Consider the following 22158-nt stretch of genomic DNA (forward strand, 5'->3'; position numbering starts at 1 on the left):
TATAGATGTTCTTAGGATTTGATGGATTGTGTTCTGGGAACATTATTGTCTCATATTACTCTCTCCTCTCATCTCAGTGAAAAAATTGACATGTATGAAAAAATATGCATAGAAATGAATTTCTAGATAAGAGATAACAAGTGAGAAAAGACAGAGATCACAATGTGAAAATCTAAATTATTAAGTACATTTTATGGTAAAATGTTAAAATGTTTGATTCACATTTAAACATGTCATTATAATATAATTTCATTGGGAAGTTACAAAATAGATTTTCTGGTTTCAAAACTAGCTAAGAGAACTTTAAAAAATTTAAATTTAAACCTCAGTTTTCTTATCTGCATAATTGAGGATTGAATAGGTATTGCTTCACTGGGTTTTCATATAGCTTATGTACAATTAGAAATGAACGGTCATTTGTAAAACTATAATGTGTTTAAAATGTATTATTAGAGTCTTATGATAGGATGTCTACATCACTTAGCTGTTTCATTAGCAGAATGGTCTCTACAGTGAGTTACTTATATAAACATCTGCATAATATATGCATTATCTTTATTTTTAACTGAGATATATTTAATAACTACCATTTACTTCACTTAATATATCTTGGTCATGTAATATTTTATATTACTTTTATTATATTTAAAACAGTTTCATTACCTTGTAGCATTTGAATTAAATCTTTTTATAAATATCTATGTAGATTTAAAATTAAATTAAATCTATTGCTATTTCACTTTGTGAAACTCAAGCAAACCAAGTATTAACTTCTTTGGCTTATGGTTGTTAAACTGTATGTACACAGACATTAATTTTACATAAATTTGAACTTCTTAGATTCTGTAAACATAATTTAAAATAGGTTTTGAAATTTCCTCATGAACTCCCTCAGAAGAAAATGCAGAGCAACATTATTACTACTACAATTTTTCTTTGGTTTTAAAGTAGACAAATATTCAGACCAATGTAATCTTTGTAATAGGAACAGCTGCAGTTTAAAATGAGGAAAGAAAAATGGGAGGAAAATATATATAGATATTTATTATATACATATTATATATGTATATACACTAATATATAAATATATATATTTGTTTATATATATATATAAGATAAATTTACCATGATAAAGGTATATATATATGTATATATATATTTATAAATTAGGTTTCTATATGTATATGTATAAATGAAGAAAGAAAAATAGGAGAAAATTATACATACAATTAACACAAATATTACATGTGTATATAATTTTAATCCAGTTTTACTATATTCATTTTAAATAGTCTAGCTCTTTAATAAGAATTTATCAGTTTAACTAAGTAGTTATTTATAGTTTTGTACTGTGAATGATCACTATTTGTAACAATAACAGCAGCAATATATTTAGATTAAAACAGGTAATGATGAGTCCTTGCTCATTCAAATATGAAGTGTTACTGGAATTGTATGCTTTTGTTACAGATGAGTTAACTCATACATTATTCATTCTGAATCAATCAAAGTTCTAGAAAGTTGAGCAGGGTAGTTGGAGCAACATGGTTGAATAGAAGGCTCCACTGATTATCGCCCCTACAAGGACACCAATTTAGCAATTATCTATACACACACAAAAGCACATTCATAAGAACCAAAAATCAAGTGAGCACTAACAGTATATGCCTTTAACTTCATATTGCTGAAAGGAGCACTGTAGTGTTAGGGAAAATAGTCTTGAATTGCGAAAACACCCCTCCACTAACCTCTGGCAGTGGGAGCATGGCACATAGGGTTTCTGATCCATGGGGAGAAGGAGAATGAGCAATTGTGAGGCACTGAACTCAGTGCTGCCCTGGTTATAATGGGAAGAAAAACCAAACAAAACTCAGTGGATATCTATCCACACAGGGCACATGTAAACCAGTCCTAGGCAGAGGGGAATCACTGATAGCATGCAGCTGGAACTCGAGTTCCTGCAAGCATAATCACAATGAGCTAAAGGGCCATGGGGCTCTAAATAAACTTGAAAGACAGTCTAGGCCACAAAAACTGCAATACCAGGGTGAATCCCAGGGCTGAACTCAGCCCAAAGATAGTAGACTGGTATGGAAAGGGCACATAACCTACTAAGACACCAGCTGGGGTGTCTAAGGGAGTGCTGGCATCACTCTTCCCCTTAATGCCAGGCTGCAAAGCTCATGGCTCAAAGAAAGATCCCTTATTTACACTTGAGAAGAGATGGAAGAGTAGTGAAGACTTTGTTTTGCATCTTGGATAACAGTTCAGCCACAGCAAAACAGGGCGCAGTTGAGTTGTGAAGCCTAATTTCTATGCCCTAGCTCTCAGAAATTTCTAGACACATTCTGGGCCAGAAGTGAACCTATTGCCTTGAAGGGAATAACCCAGTCCCCTGGCAGCATTAATCACCTGCTAACAGAAGAGACCTTAGACCATGAATAACCAGCACTGACAGCCAGATAAGCCAAATACATTGAAAGGAGATACTGAGACTTGCCAGCATCAAACCTAATTGTAAGTTTCCTGAAGTTCACCAGCCATGCTTTCTGTACAGCCTTTGGAACTGTGAGCCAATTAAACTTTTTTTCTTTATAAAGTACTCAGTCTCAGGTATGTATGTCTTTATAGCAGTGTGAGAATAGACAAATACAACTTTACTATTGAATTCTATCAAACATTTAAAGAACAACTAATAACAATACTACTCAAAGTACTCCAAAGAATAGAGAAGGAGATACTTCCAGATTTATTCTACAAAGCCAGTATTATATTGTTGCCAAACCAAACAAAGACACATCAGAAAACTACAGGCCAATATCCCTGATGACTATAGAGGCAACATGTCTTCATGATAAAAATTCTTAAAATCTAGGTACAGAAGGGATATACTTCAACATAATAACAGTCATATATGATAGACCTACAGCTAGCATCATACGGAATGGGGAAAACCAAAGCCCTTCCTTTAACATGTGGAATATGACAAGGCAGCCCATTTTTACCACCATTTTTCAAACTACTACTGGCAGTCCTAGCTAGAACAATCAGATAAGAGAAGAATATAAAGGTCATCCAAATTGGAAAAGAAAAAGTCACTTATCTTTGTTTTAAGATGATATGATCTTATATTCCGAAAAGCCAAAAAAAAAAAAAAAAAAAAAAACTCCACAAGAAAACTATTAGTACTGGTAAACCAATTCAGTAAAGTTGCAGGATACAGAATCAATATACAAAAATCAGTAACATTTCTGTATGTCAACAGTCAACAATATGAAAAAGAACTTAAAAAAGGAATCCCATTTACAATAGTTACACATAAAAGTAACTAATAAGAATTAGCCAACAAAGTAGAAGATCTCTATAATGAAAACGACAAAGTACGGATGAAAGAAATTGAAAAGACACCAAATAACTGAAAAATATCCCATGTTCATAGATTGAAAGAATCAATATTGTTACAATGTCCATACTACACAAAGCAATCTACAGATTTTATTCAATCCCTACAAAAACACCAATGACTTTCTTTGCTGAAATAGAAAAAAAAAATCTAAAATTTAAAGGGAACCACAAAAGACTCATAATAGCCAAAGTTGTCTTAAGTCAGAACAACGCTAGAGAAATCACATTACCTGACTTCAAATTATATGACAGAGCTATAATAACCAGAACAATATGGTACTGGTATAAAAACAAACACACTGACCAATAGAACAGAATTAAGAAGCCGGAAACATATCCGCATACCTACAGTAAACTCATTTCTGACAAAGATGCCAAGAACATACACTGGGAAAAGGACTGTCTCTTCAGAAAATGGTGCCAGGAAAACTGGATATTCATATGCAGAAAAATGAAATTGGACTGTTTCTTGCCATATAAAAAAATCAAGTGAATTAAATAATTAAATCTAAGACCTCAAAATATCGAACTACTACAGGAAAAGGATGGGTAAGAAAAAAACGGTAAACTCTCCAAGACCTTGGTCTGGACAAAGATTTCTTGAACAATACTCCACAAAAAGAGGCAACCAAAGCACAAATGGACAAATGGGATCACATCAAATTAAAAAGCACAGCTAGGAAAACAGTCAACAAAGTGAAGAGACAACCCACAGAATGGAAGAAAGTATTTGCAAACTACCCATCTCACAATGGCTTAATAATCAAAACATATAAGGTGCTTAAACGACTCTATAGGAAGAAAAATCTAATGATCTGAGTTTTTAAATGAGAAAAAATATTTGAGTAGACATTTTTCTAAAGAAGACATACAAAAAGCAAACAGACATATGTAAAGGTGCTCAACATCAATGATCATCAGAGAAATGCAAGTCAAAGCTACCATGTAATATTATCCAACTCTGGTTAAAATGGCTGGCACCCAAAAGGCAGGCAATGAGAAATGTTGTTGAAAATATGTTAAAAAGGAAAACCTTGTACAGTGTTGGTGAGAATGTAAATTAGTGCAACTACTATGAAGAACAATTTGGTCACTCCTCATAAAAGTAAAAATATGATCCAGAAATCCCACTGCCAAGTATACACTGAAAAGTATGGAAATCAACCTATCCAAGAGCTGTCTGCACTTCCTTTGGAAGCAACGTTAAGTGTCCATCAACAGATAAGTGGATAAAGAAAACGTACATATACACAATGGAGTACTCTTCAACCATTAAGAAATAAGATTCAGTTATTTGCATTAACATGGATGGAACTGTAGGTCATTATGTGAAATGAAATAAGCCAGTCACAGAAAGACATACATCCCATGTTCTAGCTTATTTGTGGGATCCCAAAATCAAAACTATTGAACTTATGCAGATGGAGTAGAATAAAGGCTATCAGAGGCTAAGAAGGGCAGTAGATTGTTGTGGGAAACGAATAAGACCTAGTCTTTGATAGCACAACAGAGTGACTATAATCAATAATTCAATAATAATTAACTGTAGGTTTTAAAATAACAGGCATAGTACAATTTAATTATTTGTAACTCATAGAAAGGATAAATGCTTGAGAGGATAGATATCCCATCTTCCATGATGTGATTATTATACATTGCTGGCCTATTTCCAAGTAACTCATACTCTGTAAATATACACATCTACTACGTATCCACAAAAATAAAAAATAACAAAAAAAGTTCCATATTGACTCATATCATACTATGTTTTCTATCTTTTCAGTTATTTCTTTTCAGCCTTACTAACCTTTATTTGTATTTATCTTTCTTTAATGCTATTTATAAGTATTATACACGAATCAAAATTTAAATGGAAATATCAAAAGCCAACCATCATCATATTACTTCCTTTCATCCTTTATATGTCCTTCTCTATGTGTTAATGCCATTAACAGCACAGCCATTTTCCTGTAGCGTTTTCTGAATAATTTTATATGAGCAATATCCTGATATGCACAGGGCATAAGAATGATAAAATATGATATTTGCTTTGTGCAAGTTATGCTTTAGAATGGGAAATATATATCAACTAATTAGTACATGTTGTAATAATTGAAATAATTCTCAATTATTAAACAATATATTTTATTTCCATGAGAATGTTAATACAAATATGTGGCCAAAAAAGAGTGTGAATACTTGAATATTTAGTAATTTTGCTTTTTTCTAAAAATCATGTATTTCTTTCAGGTAATGAAAATCTTTGCTTGTTTTATGTTACTGAAAATAGCCCAGTGTATCTCACATAAAAAACACCTTAAAATTTTTTTGAATGAACCTGGAAAAGTAGCTAAGTACAAAACAGCAACAAAAGTTACAGAAAGGTGCTGGTAACTCTGCTGAGACTGAATGCCATAATTGGTAGTGAAACAAATTATAAGTGGAAACAAATGAATGTGAAATCCAATTTAAGTTGGCATTAATTATACTTTTCTAAATAAAATAAAATTCAGTTATACAGCAACTAACAACTACTATAATTCTTAAACTGCCTAATTAAAAAAATAACTAAATTTTGCATTTTAAAGGACAATAAAGACTTAAAAATAAACATGTGTTTTGAAGTGACTCTGTTTTTGCTTTTGCATTTCTACATTTTTTTCTCCCTTCAGCTTACTTGTGTCTTCTTAACTCTTCTGCCACTTGCAAATTAGTTTCAACGGGACCTAGATGAATATTCTTTAATGTAACTGAGTATCATTTGCATACACTACTCACTAGTTTTCTAATGTTTTAATACTTGATGAAAGATTACTAAGGAAGCCCTGCAAATATGAACTCATTTTGTGTGTTGTGAAAACATTAAAATCTTTGTTAAAATTTTTTAGGTATATAATAGTGTCATTATCAATAGTTACCATACAATAAATCTACACAACTTATTCATTCTAACTGAAACTTTCTACTCTGAGCAAAGTCTCCCCACTTATCCTCAACCCCTAGTAACCACCATTCTACTTCCTTCTGTGATTTTGACATTTTTAGATTACATATATATGTGTGTGTGTGTGTGTGTGTGTGTGTGTGTGTGTGATCACTCAAGATTTGTCCTTCTGGGTCTGGCTTATTTTACTTAGCATAATGTTTTCTAGCTTCACCTATGTAGTGCAAATGGCAGTATTTCCTTATTTTTTTTTAAGGCTGAATAATATTCCGCTGAATATACATATCGTTTTTAAAAGAAATCAGTTCATCCACTGACACACTCATAGGTTGGTTCCATATCTTGGCTATTGTGAATGAAATTTTAAGAATAATGGGAACCAGGCATATCTCTGATATGATGACTTCATTTCCTATGTGTATTTTGGATCAAATGGTAGTTCTATTTTCAATTTTTTGAGGAACCTCATTACAGTTTTTCATAGTAGTTGTACTAATTTACATTCTAACCAAGTTATGCAAGGGTTCATTTTTTGTCTCCATATCCACACCAACCGAAAGGATCCCTTGACGTGGTTTTGATCTGCATTGATTACTGATGTTGAGCAGCATTTCATATGCCTGGGGGCAATCTTTATGCCATCTTCTTTTTTTCTTTTCTTTTTGAGGCAGAGACTTGCTCTGTTGCCCAGGTGGGAGTGCAGTGGCACATCTAGGCTCATGGCAACCTCCTCCTCCTCAGTTGAAGGGATTCTCCTGCCTCAGCCTCCCAAGTAGGTGGGATTACACGTACACACCACCATTTTCAGCTAATTTTTCTAATTCGGGTAGAGACAGGGTTTCACCACGATGGTGAGGCTGGTCTTGAACTCCTGACCTCATGATCTGCTTCTCTCGGCCTTCCAAAGTGCTGGGATTACAGCTGTGAGCCACAGTACAAAGCCAATTTATGTGTCTTCTTTTGAGTAATGTCTATTCAGGTACTTTGCCCATTTTTAGTTTGTTCATTTCTTTCTTTGCTATTGAGTTATATAAATTCCTTATATATATTTTTAAGTATTAAACTCCAATACATTTTCCCACTCTATAGGTTCTCTCTTCACTCTGTTAATTGTTTCCTCTGCTGTGTAGAAGCTTTTTAGTTTGATGCAATTCTATTTTCTATCTTTTACTTTTGTTGTCTGTGATTCTGGGGTCATATCTAAATGAACATTAAAAAAACAATCAGTGTCCAGACCAACATCAAGAACTTACTTTGTATTTTTATTAATACTTTTTCAGTTTCATGAGTTATGTATTTAAGACTTTCATCCATTTTTGAGTTGATTTTTATATATGATGTGAGATAAAGACAGGATATCATTCTTCTGCATGTGGATATCAAGATTTCCTAGATCCATTTTTTTTTTTTTTTGAGACAGAGTTCCGCTCTTGTTACCCAGGCTGGAGTGCAATGGCGCGATCTCGGCTCACCACAACCTCCGCCTCCTGGGTTCAGGCAATTCTCCTGCCTCAGCCTCCTGAGTAGCTGGGATTACAGGCACGCGCCACCATGCCCAGCTAATTTTTTGTATCTTTAGTAGAGACGGGGTTTCACCATGTTGACCAGGATGGTCTCGATCTCTTGACCTCGTGATCCACCCGTCTCGGCCTCCCAAAGTGCTGGGATTACAGGCTTGAGCCACCGCGCCCGGCCCCTAGATCCATTTTTTGAAGACACTATCCTTTCCCCATTATGTGTTATTGACATGTTTCTAAAAGACTAATTGACCTTAACTGTGTGGATTTATTTCTGGGATCCTTATTCTGTTCCATTGGAATATATGTTGTTTTTATGCCAGTACTATGATGCTTTGATTACTATAGTTTTGTTTTGATTACTATGCCAGGGTGATAATATTTTGACAACTATATATTTTGAAATCAGGTAGTATATCTTCAGTTTTGTTCTCTTTGCTTGAGATTGTCTTGGCTATTTTATGTCTTGTGTAGTTTTATATAAATTTTAAGATGATTTTCTCTATTTCTCTGAAAAACTCCTGGAATTTTTATAGAAATTACATTGTATCTGTAGACTGCATTGGGTAATATGGACATTATGGTAACATTAATTCTTTCAATCTATGAACAAGAGATATATTTTCATATACTTGTATCATTTTTAATTCCTTTCATTAATGTTTTATAGTAATCAGTGTACAGCTCTTCCTCCTGCTTGGATAGAATTATTCCTAAGTATTTAATTTTTTATGATATTATAGTGGGATTGTTGTCTTGATTTAATTTTTGGATAGTCCATTATAAGTGTACAGAAATTCTACTATGTTTTGTTTGCTGATTTTGTATCCTTCCACTTTATTGAGTTTTTAAAACTAATTCTAAGCATTTTCGGGTGGAGATTTCAGAGTTTTCTCCATATGAGATCATGTCATCAGGAATAGAAACAATTTTACTTCTTTGTTTCCAATCTGTATGTTTAAAAATATATATTTTTTCTAATTTCTCTCAATAGGACCTCCAGAACTATATTGAAAAGAAGTGGTGAGGGTGAGCATTCTTGTCTTATTTCTTATCTTGGAGGAAAGCTTCAGCTTTTTACTGGTAATTGTAATGTTAGCTGCAGCTTGTCACAAACAGTCTTTATTATGTTGAAATACATTCTTTCTATGCCTAATTTGTTAAGAAATTTTATCATGGATATATGTCAAATTATGTCAAATTTTTCTGCATTTATTGAGATGATCATTTAGTCTTTATCTTTTATTATGTTAATGTGTTGTATCACATTTATTTACATATTAAAGCATCTGTGCAACTTAAGAATAAATCATGCTTTATTATGTTGTGTGATCCTTTTAATGCTCTCTTCTTCCCTATGTAGAGAGTATCTCTCTTATCACTGAGCTGCCTAGTTTGGGGAGAGGAGTGATCTGAATAATGTAAAACTGTTCTTCCTACCTTCACTATGGTTTTCTTATTTCAGATAAACATCCAGCTACTGTAATCCTCTCACTTCAATTCCTTAGTACATGTGAAGCTATTTTTATAAACAGACAGTTGTGTACATTGATGTTTCTGTAGGGGATGACCACTGGAAAGTTTCTGCCATATTGGTGATGTTATTTCCTTCTGACAATTTTCTTAAAACATCTGTTGGAGGTAGAATAATTTATGCATAAATCTGAAAAAAAAAATGGGAGTTTTCAGTTTAGTTCCTGTTCTTGGGACTTGTTCATTTATTAAAAACAGGTGTGAGCCTCTTTTTCTCTAAGGCTTTAGGTTATTCAACACCTAAATCATTTGAAGAGTGTGCCTGCTCTGGTGCTGAAATTATATATGTTGTACTATTTATGCATTCTTCATTTTGTATATTGAAAAGTTTAAATGTCATAATGACAACAGCTAAATGTATGAATTCATAACACATTATGTCAGGTTCTTTGATATCTAGTAGGGTAAATCCAGCAACTCTTCTTTTTCATTGAAAATATTCTGTCTTGTGAGTTTCTATGTGAGTTTTAATAAAAACTAGTCAGAAACCCAACTTTTAAAATGTTATGTGAAACTGCTTTGAGCATATAAAACATTTTGGTGAGAACTAATTTTTATTTCACTTTAAGTCGTTAGTTAATAATCATTGTATATCTCTCCATTTATTTAGAAATCCTATGTTCAGAATGTTTGTAGTTTTTTATGTGTGTTTGTAGAGGCCTTAATATATATCTCCTTAGATTTGTAACATTTGTTTCTTTTAAACTAAGTTTAAATAATTTTATAATTTATTTTTATGAGTTTTTGGTGCCAGACAGCAAGAAAATTAACTTTCTTATATTTCTCTATTTCTAATGCTTTTTGTATTTCTAATGCTAATCTAATGCTAATTAAACATGATCCCAGATTGCTAAAATCACATATTAATTAATTATGATAGCCTATATATTCTTTGGCATTTTCTAAAATCATAGTTATCTCTGAATTATTACAGTTTAATTTCTTCTAATATTTATACCTTATTTATTTTGCTTGTTTTGTTGAACTAGCTAGAACCTCTAATACAATGTTGAATAGAAATGATGATAGCAGATATTTTTCTTTTATACCTGATTCCAGGATAAAGTTGTCAAGGTCTTCTCAATTAGTATAACTGTTGTAGATTTTTGTGGTACATGTTCTTTATCTGAAAAATAAATTCCCTTTGAGTTTACCATTTTATTTCTTGAAATAATTATACAGCATTGATCAAATAATCATATATTTTTCTTTATATTATTTATCTATAAATTGGATTGATTTTCTAACAGTAATCTACTCTTGCTTATCTGAAGGAAACCCCACTTATTCATGATGTATTTTTTTTATATTTGAAGGATACTCATTGGCTAATATTTCTGAAGAGTATTTTCATCTACCTCTTATGAAATAATTATCTTTTTCTTTTCCTTTTAGAATATTTTCATCAGGCTTTGAAATCAAGTTTACCATTGGCTCATAGCCTAAGAAGTGTTTCCTCTTTTTTCTATTTTCTGGAAGAGTTTGTAAAAAACTGGTGTTGTATCATCTGTATGTATATGGAAGAGTTACTTGGTAAAGCTATTTGGGCCTAGATTTGTCTTGGTGACAAAACATTTTTCAACAGGTTTTATTTCCAGAAATTTTATATAAATATTTAAATTTGTTCTAACATATGTTTAATGTCCTATTGATGTATGCAGAATTTGATGTTTATGATGCTGTGGTATTCATTTTTAGAGAATTTTTTTCTTTTTACTTGTTTTCAACTTTGGCAAATGTTAAATGATATTCTGTTTAATTTTAGTTTGCACATGTACCCCAAAACTTAAAGTATAATACAATCAATCAATAAAATAATAATAATGTATTAATATTGGTTCACTAATGATTACAAATGTATCACACTAATGTACTAAAGGAAATCTGGGTTGTGTATATTCTCTCCCCAATTTTTCTGTAAGTCAAAAACTTAAAAACAATTTTACTTTCCAAATATTTATTGCTAACATGTATAAACATGAATTTTTTGTGTGTGAGGATCTATATCCCATAAATTAGTTAACTCATTTATTAGTTTTAGGGAGTTTTTTGTAGATTCCTTCTGATTGTCTACGAAGATGCTCATGCCACTTGCAAGTAGGAATTTTAATTTTTCCTTTGCAATCTATGTCATTTGTTTCTTTTCTTGCTTTAATGTACTAAAACGTCCACACTTTTTTTTAATGAAAATTGTGAGCCAATATCCTTGCTTTGTTCCCAATTTAAGAGAAAAGCAGTGTTTATCAATAAGTCTGAAAACCACCATAGATTTGTTGTAGGTTTTTTTTTAATCATGTTATATTTTTTAGTTTGCTGGTAGTTTTTGTAATGACTGAATGTTCAATTTTACCAAATAGATTTTTGTTTCAAATGATGGAATCATGTGGTGTTTTATCTTTGGCTTGTCAATAGGTTGTATTATATTAGTTGTTTTTTTAAACATTTAACCAGCTTGATATTCATGGAATAAAATCTCTTGTAGGTACTGTATAATTTTCTCTCTCCTCTGTCTGTCTCTCTTTCTATATTTACATGTATATATATATATATATATATATATATACACATACACACACACATACACATTTATATTTACACAAATATATTTATATCTCTATATATGTACATATATACACATATTTATATTTATCTACATTTATATATGTATATATACACACATATGCATATTTCATACATCCCATGTATAACTGTGAATTGCTAATATTTGAGTATCTTTGTGCTTATGAAAGATTTGTGTGAAGTTTATATATATGTGCATAATGTTGACCCTATAAAACAATCGTGAAGTATTTTATCTTCTAGTTTCTGGAAATGATCATACACAATTGGTATTATTTATTTTTAAAGATTTTGAATAGTTTAAGAATGAAATCATCTGGGATGGAAGACCATTTAAGAAGAGTTTTACAAGAAATTTTATTCCATTAACTGTTACAAAACTATTTGTATTAGCTACTTATTATTAATTTTTGATTGTGGTCTACAAATAGTTTATTTCATCTAAATGCTGAAAATATGTGCATAAGAGTTTCTCATATTTTTTAAATGACAGTGGGTCTTAGAGGCTACTATTCTTTCATTTCAGACAACGGTGATTTTTGTCTTTTTCCTTTTTTATTTGTCCATATTTCTAAAGCTTTGATTTTATTGATCTTCTATTGATTTTAATTGATCTTTTCAAAGACACTCTTTTTGTTTAATTAACTTTATTATTTTTCTGTTTTCTGTTTTATTGAGTTCTGTCCTGCTTGTTTTAGTTTTAGTTTGCTTCTCTTTATTGGTTTACCAGGGTAAGAACTTAGATTATTAATTTGAGAATGTTTTCTTTTTTAATAAAAGCATTTATTGCTATCATTTATTCTAAAAGTACTGCTTTAGATACAACTGGGAGATATTTTTAAGTTTAATTTTTATTAAACTTAGCTAAATATGTATTTTAATTTTCTGTGGTATTTTTTTTTAATTTACAGATTGTTTTCAAATGTGATGTTTAATTTTCAGGTATTTGGTATTATCTCTCTGTTACTGATTTTATTGTTTGATTCTATTTTTATTATGAAAATACATGCTTCATATAATTTCAATTCTTAGGAATATGTTAATAATTTTTTATAAAACAGGATATTGGCAATTTTCTTAAATATTCTGTATAAGCTTATAAGGAATACATATTCAGTTGCTGCATACAGTGTTTCATAAATATCCAGTAGATTTTGCTTGTTGGTTGTGTTATTTAGTTATTTTGTATTTTTGATAATTTTCAGTTTAATGGATCAATCAATTGATGTGGAATAAATATTGTAAGCTGAATATGGCCACTATAAGATATTCATGTCTTAGTCTCAAGAGTGTACAAATATTTGTCCTTACATGGCAAAATGTCTCCACCCATTCAGTTAACAATCTTCAGATGGGGAGACTCTTTCAGATTGCTTGGCCAGGCCCAATGTATTATTGATGATCCTTCTAAGAGAGAGGAAACAGGATACGAGACAGAAAAAGGAGATGTCATGATGGAAGCAGAGGCCAGAGGGATGCAAGGAAGAGACCACCGCAAGCCACGGAATTCAGATCATCCCTAAATGCTGGATAAGAAAATAAACTCCAACAGCCCTTTATGCCAAAATACTTCAATAAACTAGGTATCAATGAAGGGTACCTCAAAATAATAAAAGCTATTTACAACAAATCCATGCCCAAAATCATACCGAAAGAGCAAAAACTGGAAGCATTCCCTTTGAAATCTGGCAGTAGACAAGCATGCCCTCTTTCACCACTCCTATTCAATAGAGTATTGGAAGTTCTAGCCAGAGCAATCAGGCCAGAAAAAGAAATAAAGGGTATTCAGTTAAGAAAAGAAGAAGTCAAATTGTCTCTATCTGCAGATTACATGATTGTATATTTAGAAGACCCCATCATCTCAGCCCAAAATATCCTTAAACTGATAAGCAACTTCAGCAAAGTCTCAGCATACAAAATCAATGTGCCAAAATCACAAGCATTTCTATACACCAATAACAGACTAAAACAGAGCCACATCAAGAGGGAACTGCCATTCACAATTGCTACAAAGAGAATAAAATACCTAGGAATATAACTAACAAAGGATGTAAAGGACCTCTTCAAGGAAAGCTACAAACCACTGCACAAGGAAATAAGAGAAGATACAAACAGATGGAAAAACATTCCATGGTCATGGTTAGGAAGAATCAGTATCATGAAAATGGCCTTACTGACCAAAGTAATTTATAGATATTAGCTATCCTCATCAAGCTACCAATGACCTTCTTCACAGAACTGGAAAAAAACACTTTAAACTTCATATGGAACAAAGAGAGCCCACATAGCCAAGATAATCCTAAGTGAAAAGAAAAAGCTGGAGGCATCACACTACCTGACTTCAAACTATACTATAAGGCTACAGTATTCAAAACAGCATGGTACTTGTAGCAAAGCAGAGACATAGACCAATGGAACAGAACAGAGGCCTTGGAAGCAATACCACACATCTACAACCATCTGATCCTTGACAAACCTGACAAAAACAAGCAATGGGGAAAAGATTACCTGTTTAATAAATGGTGTTGGGAAAACTGGCTAGCAATGTGCAGAAAGCAGAAACTGGACCCCTTCCTGACAACTTACACTAAATTTAACTCTAGATGAATTAAAGACTTAAACATAAGACCTAACACCATAAATACCTTAGAAGAAAACCTAGGCAAAACCACTCAGGACATAGGCATAGGCAAGGACTTCATGACCAAAACACCAAAAGCAATGGCAACAAAAGCCAAAATAGACAAATGGGATCTATTTAAACTTCAGAGCTTCTGTACAGCAAAAGAAACAATCATTAGAGCAAACCAGCAACCACAGAATGGGAAAAAAATTTTGCAATCTACCCACCTGACAAAGGGCTAATAGCCAGAATCTACAAAGAACTAAAACATATTTACAAGAAAAAATTAAACAAACCCATTCAAAAGTGGGCAAAGGACATGAACAGACACTTTTCAAAAGAAGACATATATGAGGCCAACAGACTTATGAAAAAATGCTCTTCATCACTGGTCATTAGAGAATTGCAAATCAAACCACATTGAGATATCATCTCACTCCAATTAGAATGGCGATCATCAAAAAATCTGGAGACAACAGATGCTGGAGAGGATGTGGAGAAATAGGAACTCTTTTACACTGTTGGTCAGAGTGTAAATTAGTTCAACCACTGTGGAAGACAGTGTGGCAATTCCTCAAGAATCTAGAAATAGAAACTCCATTTGACCTGGCAATCCCATTACTGGGTATATATCCAAACGATTATAAATTGTTCTATTATAAGGACACATGCACATGGATGTTCATTGAGGCACTGTTTCTAGTAGCAAAGACCCGGAACCAACCCGAATGCCCATCAATTATAGACTGGACAAAGAAAATGCGGTACATATACACCATGGAATACTACAGAACTATAAAAAAAACAATGAGGTCAGTTCCTTTGTAGGAACATGGATAAATCTGAAAAGTATCATTCTCAGCAAACTGACACAAGAACAGAAAATCAAACACCACATGTTCTCACTCATAGGCAGGTGTTGAACAATAAGAACATGTGGACACAGGGAGTGGAGCATCACACACTTGGGTCAGTTGGGGGTGGCTGGGGGAGGGACAGTGTGGGGTGGAGAGGGATAACACGGGATAAATGCCAGATGTAGATGATGGGGTGATGGAGGCTGCAAACCACCTTGCCATGTACATACCTATGCAACAACTCTACATGATCTACACATGTACTGCAGAACCTAAAGTACAATTAAAAAAAAGAAAGAAAGAAAATAAACTGGATCTTCCACTAAATTGTTCAAATGGAACACAGCCCTATCAACCTATTTTAGGCTTCTGACCTCCAATTGTTAGGATATTTATCTAATGCAAGCTACTAAATTTGTGGCAATTTGTTATAATAGCAATGGGAAACTCAATCAGGTTTTAAAATTTGTAACATTGTACATTTATTTGTTTATCCTTTTAGTTCTATTTTTCCCCTTTTGGTTGATGTGCATTTAGAATTTGTATGTCTTCTTCATAAATTAATGAATTGATGTTTTTACCATTATGTAATTACCCTCTATGTTTCTAGTAATTGTAATTATTTTAGCACTAAAGTTTTGTTTACTTGATATTAATATAGCCACTTTAGCTTTCTTTAGTGTTGCATAGTTTATATTTCCCTACTTTTTAAAAATTTTTAATTTTATTTAATTAGTGTTTGCATAGTTTATATATCCATGGAATAAAAATCTTTCCCTGTTATTTTCTTTATTCAACTAAATTTTTACTTTCTCTAAAAATTTTATTGACCTTGCCTTGAAGTGCAGAGCTTGAATTTGCCCAGTATACCATGGCAAATTTATTACTGGCAATATTTTTTTCTTTGGTCTTCTAATTAAATTAACATTAATTAAAGAAGTTATGCTGCACTTGTTATATTAAGACAATTCAGATTACACTAATAACAATCAGCATTTTAAACTTCAGTAGGCAATGAAGACTTTAAATAGTGACCTTCAATATTAAGCATCCTATATTCCTGTGTATTAAGAGGAGGCCATTATTGGTGATTGCAATAAAATATGGCATATATATACCTAAGTAACCTGTACATTCTACACATGTACCCCAGAACTTAAAGTATAAATAAATAATAATAATTTGTAAAGGGGCATCTTTTTTTAATAATACAATGTTGAGTACAGAAAAACCTAATTTTATTGCATTTTATTGCACAATTGTGTTTTTTTGCAAATTGAAGATTTGTAGAAACTGCTTTGATCAAGTCTGTTAGCCCCATTTTTCCAAAAGCATGTGCTTATTCTATATCTCCATGTCAGCATGCTTTAGAAATAAAGTGTTTTTAATTGAGCTGTATAGACATCATGCTATTGCAAATTTAAAAGACTATATGACATAATTTTTACATGCACTGAGAAACCAGAAACTTTGTGTAACTTGTTTTTGTTGTAGTGGTCTAGAACAGAACCATCCATATCCCTGAGGTATTCCTGTATATAAAAGAATGTCTGAGAAGTATCATAAGTATTCTGTAGGCTACACAGGTTATGAGTTGTCATTGGCTATTAGTTTTCTATATGAAACACAGCTCTGAATGCCAAAGTTCAGCACTTTGAGGATTTAGAAACAAGTATTATAAATAATAGAGTTTAAAATGTATTATATATTTTTCCCCAACTAATCTTATGCATAATTTACTTCAGAAAAATGTGTGCTCTTATTTTGTTTATCTACAAAAGACAATTAGTAGGTACCAAAATTATATTATAAAATATTTCAAGAAAACACCCAATGATTGCAATTTTTATTAGTAGAAATTCAATTCCATATCTGCCAAAGTGTTTACTTGAAGATTTTTTAAATTAGATGCTATTTTAAGAGCTTAAAATATATTTATCTATAAATATATACAGATATTTATATATTTTATATATTTCCAATAAAATCACATAAATATAACTTTTATGTAATATGTATTTATGTATTTATATTTATATATTTAAAATTAAATATACATGTAACATATATATTTTTATATTTTTTCCAACATGATGAAGTATATATATTATATATGTATTTCCAATAAAATTAAAATAAATTTTTAATATAAATTTTAAATATTCTCTGTATTAAGAAGTATGTTTTCAGAAATGTTTAAAAATAACATTTTATTTGAAATATTTCTTTCTATAAAAAAAATAGAGCAATATCTTCAAATCAACCATGCTTTTAATAAAGTTTTGTGTGAGATAAACTCAATTTAACATAGAAGTTTTTGTATTCATTTTTTATATTATTAAAACTATTTAACACATTCTATTACATTTTTGAAATTATTATTTTTAAAAATAAATACTTACACACATCATGGGAATATGGCCACCGACACTGTATCTAGAGACCTATGTCCTATCTCTACTCTTCAGTAATGAGGCAGCAAACCTGTTCCAACTAGAGTGTTTAGAAACGTTACTGCAAATTTAAAAGACTATATGACATAATTTTTACATACACTGAGAAACCAAAAACTTTGTATAACTTTTAAATATTTTTTAATGTCCCACAGGTACCCGAGTTTGAATTTATTTTTTAATATATATTTTTTCTTTTGCTTCAATTATATTGTTTCTGTGATTTATCTTCATGTCCACTGCTTACTTGCTTTTCCTCTGTCATCTACATGTTGTTACTGAGCCCATCCAGTATTTTATTTTAATTATTGTATTTTTCAGTTCTGAAGTTTCAATTGGTTCTTTCTGACATCTTCTTTTTTTTTTTTTTTAGACCTCCTATTTTTAACTTTTGAAAGGTTTTTTTTTTTTTTAATTGTTACTGGAAGCATGTTTATAACAGCTGCCTTAAAAGTCATGTTAGATATTCTAACATCTGTTTCATACCAGTCTTGGCATCTGGTAATTGTCATTTCTCATATGAGTTAAGATTTTTCTGGTTCTTGGTATAATACAGAATTATTAATTATATGCTAAAAATTACAGGTATGAGAATCGTGTTCTCTTTAACTCTGCTATATTCACAGGAAATAAATCTGTTTGGGTTCAGAAAACTTGTTCTGCCCCACATTTGTGAGCTATGATTCAAAGTCCAATTGAATTTTGAGTCTTTGTTGTGCTATTCTGGTCTTCCATGCTTGCACTATACCCAGAAGCCAATGTAAAACCTGGTTTGTATTCCACACTATGGCTCATTCTTCAAACTGTTGACAATTAATTCTAGTGATGTTGGGTTAGTTTGGGTTTCTGATGAGGACTTAAAGTATAAACTTAAAACTTTTTTTCTCTAGCTTGCTTCTGTCTATCCCACCCTAGATATCAATCCTATCTTTGTCTAGTGTATCCACACTGTGTTGGCTACCCACCTATAGTCACTTCATAACCATCTGGATTATCAGATTGACTGATTTGGTACTGAAGTGCCTGTGCTTAAGTAATCCTTACTTTACTTCAAAATGGCCTCCAAGTGCAAGAGTAGTGATGCTGACATATTGTTATAATTGTTCTATTTTATTATCATTGTTGCCTGTGCCTAATTTATAAATTAAACTTTGCCATAGGTGTGTATGTATAAAATGTTTTAAAATTTTATATATATATATGTATGTGTGTGTATGTATGTATATGCAGATGCAGATAAGAGGGGATTATTGCATGTATAAACATGATCCTTCCAATCCTATTTGCACAGAAGAGAAATATGATCACAAACACTAGGGTATGGTGCATGTTTGGATGAATATGGCTACAAATATTCCTGCAAGTGCCTCTGCAAATTCTTGAAAGAGGTTGGATCAGGGGCATGATGGATCCAGAGAAAAGAAGTCCAGCTGTGCTACCTGAAGTTTATTCTCTGAAGCAGCTTGGAGCAGAGACACATGTGCAAGACCTTACAAGCTTCTGGGGCACCACAAAACAGGTCATTTAATTTGTCCTATTTAGAGTTTAATTATAGAACCCTCACTATATTTTTTCTTCAGGCAAAAAAAAAAAAAAAGGTCAATATTTTGAAAGCTGAATGTAGAATTTTATGTTATGTTGGTCAAGCCTTATTACTGAAAGTCGCCTCCACAAACTTTCAAAGAGTATTAAATAAAGTGAGCTTGGGGTGATTATACTTTGACAGCTAGAACTAAGAGACATTATTTCCCAGCTTCTTGAACCATTTTAGTATAGCTGAGCTCATGCTGTCCATGGTGAATTATTAGAAGTCACTCTGTGTGCTCAGTTTCAAAGAAAAATGTTCATTTCACCCAGCCTCAGTACCATTGCTTTGTTTGGTTTTTATAACATCCAACACATTTTGTCATGTGTAAATTTATATTGCTGCAAAACTAGCAGAAAAGTACTGAGAAAAGAGTATATGAGGCAGTTTAAAGCAACACGGAATGATGCAGAGCTCAATCAAAAGAGGACACATGAGGCCCCAGTTGTTTACTACCTTAGTCTGAATTATTTAAAACTTGCATTTATACTGAGACAGTCGCACATTTCATGCACACACAAGAGAATAGCATAGTTACTTTTCATACCATTCATAGGAGTGGTTCATATGAGTGAAAGTTCATGTATGCATAGGTGTACACTTATATGTGTATAGTATATATACTATATATAGTATGTGTATACTATATCAATGTATATGTACATATGTATAATATATACATGTGTAGATATGTAGCTATGTACATAGCTACATATTATATATATGTAATATGTATATATTAATACTTCATTATTATAGATTACATAATATATAATGTATTGATATTATATAATGTAGACATTGATATATGTATAGCATCTAATAAAAATATTTTTCTGTCTTAAAAATTATAGTTGTCATTCTGAAAGTAAACTCTAGGAGTTTACATCTATTAGATGCTATATATCATTCATAGATTTTACATATATCAGTGTATTATATAATATCTATACATTATGTTAATGTATATTAAATACATATATGTACAAAATGAACTCTATTAAAATATACCATATAAAATACACTCTATTTAAATTATACATTTTATACATATATACAAAATAAATAAATTATAAAGTATATAGTGTGATTTTATACATACATGTGTTTTATATATGTATATCATACATATATATGTATTTTAATATGACCAAATTTGCAAAAGGAAGAGCCAGTCATATTTCAGTGGAAATACACACTAATTATGTATAATTTTATTATTAAGCAATAATATTGGGGATACCTTTCAAGTACATATAATTTATTCATTCCTTTAACTAATATATATGGAGTAGCTATTTTATGCTACATACTGTGCAAACATAGAAGACACTATATCAGTCTGATCCTTAAACTGCTTAAAAGGAATTTTAAAGGAAAATTTTCAAGTTGAAACAAAATATAAAAATATATAAAAGTATAAAACTCACTGGTAAATGTAAATATCTGTCAAATTTATAATACTTGAATACTGTAAAGGTGGTATGTAAGTCATTCTTTAATATGAGTTTAAAAAATATTGAAAGCAACTCTGACTATAAACAATTGGTGAATAAACACAATGTAATTAGATATAAAGTGTGACATCAAAAGTATACAATATAGTGGTTAGGGAAGATGTAAAATTTAGAGTATTTATATGTGATTGAAGTTAAGGAATCACCAGCTTACATTAGTACATTGTAACTATAAGATGTTTTATGTAAGTCTTATAATAATCACAAAAATAAAACTTCTAGTAAATACACAAAAGATAAAGAGAAATAACTAACGCATACAACTATAAAAATACAAAGAATCAAAAATACAGCAAAATTGGAATAGAAGAACAGGATAACTATAGAACAGTTAGTTAAAAAAAAAGTATCAAAATATTACTAGCACATCCTTACCTATCAATAATTACTTTAAATGTAAATTGATTAAGTTCTCCATCAAAAGACATGGAGTAGCTGAATAGATAGTTAAAAGATCCAAACATATACTGCCTACAAGAGACCCACTTTAGCTTTAAGGACACACACAGACTGAGAGTGAAGGGATAGAGAAAGATACTTTAGGAAAATGGTGACCAAAGGTAACAGGGGTAGATATTTAAACAAAATAGACTTTAAGTGTAAAACTATCAAAAGAAACAAAGAACTTCATAATGAGAAAGAGGTCAAATTCACTGAGGATGTAACAATTTTAAATATATATATATATAACATTGGAGAACCTAAACATATAAAGCAAATCTTATTATATTTGAAGGGTGAGACAGACTGCAACTCAATGAGAGTAGAATACTTGACTGCACTTTCAACAACAGACAGATCACCCGGACAGAAAATCAGTAAGAAAAATGTGGACTTTCACAGTATTAGGCCAAATGGCCTAACAGAATAACAGAACATCCTACCCACCAGCAGCAGAATACACATTCTCCTCAAGCTCACATGAAGCATTCTTTAAAGTAGAACATATGTTAGTTCACAAACTAGTCTTAATAAATTTGAAAAGACTGAAGGCAGTCCTTATGATTCAATAAAGAGAAAAAAGGAAGCTACATTTTATATGCCAAATTTAATCTGTTACTAGTGCTATCATGACAGCAATATAAATTACTAGTCTAGTATTATTAATAAGAAAAGAGAAAGATGAGGAGGAATTTCAAGAGAA

General features: G+C 31.3%; 1 long non-coding RNA gene across 6 annotated transcripts in view; it reads right to left on the minus strand.

Annotated features, from left to right (window-relative positions):
* Positions 1-5589: 5589 nt before the first annotated feature.
* Positions 5590-22158, minus strand: part of LOC118144228 (uncharacterized) — a 110903-nt gene continuing 94334 nt past the window's right edge. For 5 of the 6 annotated variants that reach the window (XR_004728784.3, XR_013522329.1, XR_004728783.3 and 2 more), the window contains 3 exons: positions 17862-17952; positions 10449-10525; positions 5590-9529 (listed from right to left, as the gene is read on the minus strand). This is a non-coding gene — a long non-coding RNA (uncharacterized LOC118144228). The remainder of the gene's footprint in view (positions 9530-10448; positions 10526-17861; positions 17953-22158) is intronic. The other variant, XR_008473808.2, reaches the window with a different exon arrangement.

The sequence above is a fragment of the Callithrix jacchus genome, chromosome 9 (assembly GCF_049354715.1).
Source record: "Callithrix jacchus isolate 240 chromosome 9, calJac240_pri, whole genome shotgun sequence".
Classification (NCBI taxonomy): domain Eukaryota; kingdom Metazoa; phylum Chordata; class Mammalia; order Primates; family Cebidae; genus Callithrix; species Callithrix jacchus.